The sequence below is a fragment of the Mauremys reevesii genome, linkage group 1 (genome assembly GCF_016161935.1).
Source record: "Mauremys reevesii isolate NIE-2019 linkage group 1, ASM1616193v1, whole genome shotgun sequence".
Taxonomy (NCBI): domain Eukaryota; kingdom Metazoa; phylum Chordata; order Testudines; family Geoemydidae; genus Mauremys; species Mauremys reevesii.
Window position 1 is genome coordinate 252,959,914 of NC_052623.1, and position 6,307 is coordinate 252,966,220.

General features: G+C 46.7%; 1 pseudogene; it reads right to left on the bottom strand.

Moving 5' to 3' along the window:
- Positions 1-289: 289 nt before the first annotated feature.
- On the bottom strand, positions 290-6,000 carry LOC120383111 (annotated as a pseudogene).
- Positions 6,001-6,307: the final 307 nt, after the last annotated feature.

Consider the following 6,307-nt stretch of genomic DNA (forward strand, 5'->3'; position numbering starts at 1 on the left):
GCCACAGTCAGGACCTAGGTTTGCTTCCTTAAAGAGAAAGGAATCAGCATATTCAGAAGGAAATTCAGGTGCACGACAGATATTTGTCTCACATGACCAAGAAAGCAGATCCAGGAAATACCTCTCTCTCTCTAGGTCCTTATAAACCATACCCATCACCATAGTACAGTCTGCAACAGATAGTACATTTATACCCTGGAGAGTCTAATACAGTTTTATTATATTTATAATATTCCTATATTATAGGAAACATAAAACTCTCAAAGATCTTTACATTACAGCTAATATTTCTCATGACTAAGTCATAATCTTTTTCACTGGGTTCTTATCCCAGTTGGGCAGAGATTCCAGTTTCTTGGAGACTTCCACCCCCAAGTCCTAAAGAAAGGGGCCAAATTCTTCTTCACTTGCTGAGAGAAATTCTCTGCCCACAAGTTCATCTTGGAAGGTTTGTCTGTTGGGATGTTAGACATTTTCTGGTCATCTGAGAAGAGCCGAATGAAGGGTTCCCAGCCAAAGGCTTCCTGCAGCTAGGAGGCAACAAGGAGCTGCATTAAAGCTGTAGCCTATGCCCCTAAATTAAGGTTAACCAAAGACATTGCACCTCATCCCACCTCCTGAACATTCATGATCAAGCTTCCAATTACATCTCATGAACATCAATGGTTACCACATCTCTGAGTATCTAGTTCTTTGGTCACTGTCATCTTGGGGGTAAAGCTATTGAAAATAAGCTTCAGTGTTCAGATTTAAATAATCAGGAGGGACCTTGAAAACTGTTCTACTCTGAAAAGTGACTCTCAAAATGGTATCTTGGGTCTCTGTAGCTCATGTGACTCACAAGTTTCCAAATCAGGCATGCTCAGTTTATAAATAAGATGAGGTTTATTTGAAAAAACAGCCCTGAAAAGTCAGCCTGAGATCTGGGACACACCTGGGTTCTTAACTGTTTGTGTATCAGCAGTAATAAAGGCTCTGCAGACTGAACTAGGCCCCCACTAACATCTGTGCAACACCATTGTTTTCAGTGGATTTCAGTGTGTGTAAGTGAGTCAAACAATTCTATTTATGATGCACAAGGAAGTATAGGAAACAGCTAGTGTTCTCTTGGCTAGATGGGCTCTGCAGAACTAACAGGAGGAAACAGTTTTCTCACCAAAGTGAATAGATACGCTCAGTGGCGGATTAATGATTTTGCCGCCCCTAGGCCCTGAAATAATTGCTGCCCAGCCTGCCCCTAACCCCACCCTGACTCCACCCTTTCCCTGCCCCCATTCCAACCCCTTCCCCAAAGTCCCCGTGCCAACTCCACCCCCTCCCTGCCCCTATTGGATCCCTTCCCCAAATCTCCACCCCGGCCCCGCCTCTTCCCCCAGTGTGCTGTGTTCCCCCTCCTCCCCACCCCATGAAACAGCTGTTTTCACGGCACACGTGCTGGGAGGGAGGGGAGAGAAACAGGACGCGGAGGCATAAGTGAGCTGGAGTGGGGGGGCAGGGAGGAGAGCTTCTCCATGGATGCTCAAATTTGCCGCCCCTGCAAATTTGTCGGCCTATGCGATAATATGCCGCTGGATACGCTCGAGCAGTACATCTGTGAAGTAAGAAGGTTCCATTTTCAAATGAGTCACCTTCCAGAGAGGAGAAACACTTCAGCTTGCATATTTTAATGTGCTGATTGGTGTGTGTGTGCCATCACTGCCTTCTATTAAACAATGTGGCAGAATTGCTCAAATATGTGACTATAGCATCCTCTAATGGCCTTAGGCCCATAATAAATAATCCATACAGTGAACAGATTCTCATTTTATCTGATGTTCAGTACTCAGCTGGGAGAGGTCTCTTCTTTTTCATCTGTTGCTAGGCCAGTGAATTTACTGAACGGAGCATGCAGCTGGGCATCCCGTGACTCAAAGTGTTGAAAGAGGGGTGGGGTGGAAATCAATGTAGCCATCTGGAAAGCACCGCATGAAGCAATTCCTTTCCCCTTTCCTCAAAATCCCATTATTATGCCTGGGGGAATTCTGTGTCACTGTGTGCATGCAGAATTCATGGCCCCTGCAGATTTATTTGCTTACCCACGGAAAAATGACTTCTGATGGGGAAGCAAAGGGAAGCCACAAGAGCAGTCATGCACCCACTTCCTGGCAGCGCAGAAAGGTCAGTTTGGGCACCCAGAGCAGCTGGTAGAGACATAAATCACTGCCTGGGAGGGGCTGGGTAGAGGGTGGGTAGATTCCCTCTGGCAGAGGAGAATGTAGCCACCTGCCTGCTTAGTGAATTGTTCCCATTGTTCTTAGTGAATTCCCCCAGAAGTATAAAACAGATGTAAAAATTTTAAGGCTCCTTTACATTGCCAGAGTGGTGTAAAGGAGCCTTATGGTAAAGGACAGTATGGACTTATAAATGCTTATGGAGCTTTAGTGATTAGAAATGGTCTACATATTTGGACTGAAAAAATTTCCTATTAAAAATGTGCTCCAAGAGCTGTTTGCTACTGACCTTTCTGGAGATGATCAGTAGCCAATATAAATTATGAGTTTGAGGCCCCAGCCCTCACTTGCTCTTCAGTTGCCGATGATGTAACACGGAGAATATGCCTGCATATTTGTTGACTAATAATAGAAGTTAAGGGTCAACACTAGCTACATTATTATTATTAGATAGAGAGGGTTACGGGATTCCCTTCAGTTCTCCTAGCCAGGGTATACCCCACCAAATCTGAACTCTGGGGTACAGATGTGGGGACCTACATGAAAGACCCCCTAAGCTTATCTTCTAGCAGCTTAGGTTAAAACTTTTCCAAGGCACAGTCTTCTGCCTTGGACAGATATTGCTGCCACCACCAAATGATTTTCACAAATACTCAGGAAAGGGTCACTTGGAATCCCAATCCCCCCAAGCCTCTTCGCCCCCTTTCCTGGGGAGGCTTGAGAATAAAATACCAACCAGTTGCCTTAGCAATGTGAGCACAGACCAACCCTTGTCTAAGGACTTTGGAATCAAAGGATTCTTTAAAAAAATGGTAAATTTTATTAAAAATAAAAGAAACATCTGAAAACTCAGGCTTCAGGGATTAAACACCAAAAATAACGTTCTTAGGGTTTAGCTTAAAGGTTACAAGTGAAACAAAAGCACCTGGGGTTAGCACAGAGGAATTCACAAACCAAAACACCCAAAAAGGTTCCTAATCACATCCATCTTAACTTTTCCTGTGCTACTTACATATCTAGGGTTCCAAATGAGGAGTTTCTGGGTATGATGCTGATGATTTCCCATACCTGGCTTAAAGCTTACAGCTTGCTGCCGTCCCCTCTCTCCAGCCCAAGAGACAAAGAACCCCCCAGCCGCAGTTTTTCCAATTTGAAAGGGTAAAGCTTCCCTGTTGAGTCCCCTGGTCAGGTGCCAACTCGGGTTAAGCTTCTCTTAACCCTTTACATTAAGGCAATTAGGGTACAGCTGCTAAGGAGGATTCTATAGCTACGGACTGGCTGGATGTCCATAAAAGGGAGCTACTCTCCCTTATTTATCACAGCTCCCCACTCCCATTCTCCATCCATTGTATTGTAATTGAAATAAATTACCAAACTAATTGAAACTAGCTGGACTGTATTGCATTATTTTGACAAAAAATAAGCAGAATTTTGAAGAATTTTAAATATTTTGTGCAGAATTTTTAATTTTTGCGGTAGAATTTTAAAGATTTTGGCATAGAATTCCCTGAGGAGTACATTATGGAGCTCTCCAGGAAGGGCCTCACACCCACCGAAAGATGAGAAAACTGATAAAACACCACTTTGTGGAAGCCGTGAGATCTAATCAGGGAGCCATTTTTGTAGAAGCAGTTTCATAAGAATGTCTGACTCCATTCTCCCCATCTCACCTACAGGTAGGTCTCCAGCACAATCCAGACACTCCAGTCCTTTAGCCAGGCCCCTTTCTCAAGCTAACATCTGACCCTCTCCCTCTGGCACCCCAGGTGAAGCTCTTCATGAGCTCTCTGTCTGGGAATCCCTAGCACTTTCTCATGCACGCAGACAGACCAGAGGTTTCAGGTGGCCTCAGTGGTGTGAGGGGGGAATTCCCAGCTTCCCCACTGCTGGTTGCGTCACAGCTCATGAATGGGACCCCCACAGAACCAGGGCCGGTTCCAGGCACCAGCTCAGCAAGCAGGTGCTTGGGGCGGCCCAGGGGAAGTGACAGCACATCGGGCTCTCCGGCAACAATTCAGTGGTGGGTCCCTCAGTCCCTCTCGGAGGGAAGGACCTGCTGCTGAATTGCCGAAGAAGAAAGCGGCGCAGTGGAGCAGTTGCTGATCGTGGCTCCCCCCGGCCTGCCCGCCGCTTAGGGCGGCAAAAACCCTGGAGCCGGCCCTGCACAGAACATTGGCTTGTATGTATTCCATGTTCACTAACTCCTTCACTGAATCCAAATGGCACATGATGGGGAACCCAGCATGCATCCAGCCTCGTAGGAGGAGATGGAGCTAACAGCCCAGAGGGGAACTCATTTAAAAACCGTTACTTTATTGCAGGCTTTAGAGCTATACAACAATTCACAAGAAGTAATTCATCTGGCAAATTCAACCCCTTGTGCTGCTTGTGAGCTATCCTAAAGCAGATTGTGGTTTCCTCACATTTTATTTGATAAGTTAAATTATTTTTAAAACACGGTTTGGTGTATTTGATGCTCCACATTCACACACTGTTCCATGTTGCTCAAGTAAGTCACTTGGTTTTGTTTCTATTTCTCTCCCCCTCCCCCTGAGTAGCGCACTTCTGGTGAGAATACTTGCACATGGGACTTAAAAACTCACTTTTCACAAATACTGGCTCATGCAACTCAGATTTGTTTTCCCGTGAGCATTTACCAGTAACGCTTGCTCTATTACTAGTGAGACGAGCAAACGAGAGGAGCACAACAAAAGAATTCAACACAGAGGAAAAAAAGTTCTTTGGAGCAGGGACCATCCTTTTGTTTTGTTTTTGTACAGTGCCTAGCACACTGGGGTCCTGGTCCATGACTGGGGCTCCTCAGTAATGCAAGTAATAATAATAGAAGCATGCACATTAAACATCCCCTCCTGCTCCCAAACAAAACACTCCATTGCACACCCAATTCTCCCCGGGGGGAGAGGATGCGAGAACAAGCCACATGTGACAACTATTAGCAATGCACTACTGGAAGGTGCCCGATTACTAGGGTGATGAGGGTGGTATTAGAATAGAATTCATTAAGACATTACAATGAATGTGTGGGGAAAAATATTTGGGGTTAGGTGAATACCACAAATCCTAGTGTTTTCTTACCATATTATACCTACCTCCCTAAGTGCTTGAGTGGGTGGGAGGTGCACTCTAGAAATAAAGCCTATTTAAATGTGGTCTATGAGCATCAGTAACAACAACAAATTCTACCGGCCCTGCCTTTTAGTCAGATCAGCCAGAGGCAAGCCCATAGGAACCAGGGCCGGCTCCAGACCCCAGTGCGCCAAGCGCGTGCTTGGGGCGGCATTTTGCCTGGAGGGCGGCAGGTGGCTCCGGCAGACCTCCCGCAGGCATGACTGCGGAGGGTCTGCTGGTCCCGCGGCTCCGGTGGAGCATCCGCAGGCATGCCTGCGGGAGGTCCACCAGAGCCGTGGGACCAGCGGACCCTCCGCAGGCATGTCTGCAAGAGGTCCCCCGGAGCCGCGGGACCGGCGACCGCCAGAGCGCCCCCTGCGGCGCGCCGCCCTGCTTGGGGCGGCGGAATTCCTAGAGCCGCCCCTGATAGGAACCATAGGATGCATACAAAGGTTGAATGACTTGCCCCAAAGCTACACAGTGGGAGACTGGAATGTAAGAGCTCCTAGTCTCCAGCTCAGTTGTCTGCACTACAGGGCTACTCAGCTGCCTTTTATGACAGTAGGTTATACTCACCAGCTGAGATCTGAACATCTGCTACACTCGTTTCTGGCCGAGGAAACTTCTGCGGTGCTGCTGCCAGCTTAGCTACAGCAGCCATTATCTGCTCCCAGAGGGTCAACAAAGGCTCTGGGTTGTCTATATGGCAAATGCTGTCATAAGACATTGTCAAGATGAGGTTCTTGGTAGCTAGTTCCCCACCATGGAACAGGATAGTGACAGATATTGGTCAGCCATTGGTGCTTAGAGGTCTCTCTCCTGTAGCAGTGTGGCAACAAGATTAAAACCCAAACATCTACAGCAGAGTATATCACTTCAGCTGTATCTTTTTTGGTTTGTTTGAATTCTAAATCAGGAAATTCAAAAGGAAGATCTCCCAGAGCAACATTAACACAGTTGTATTGCAC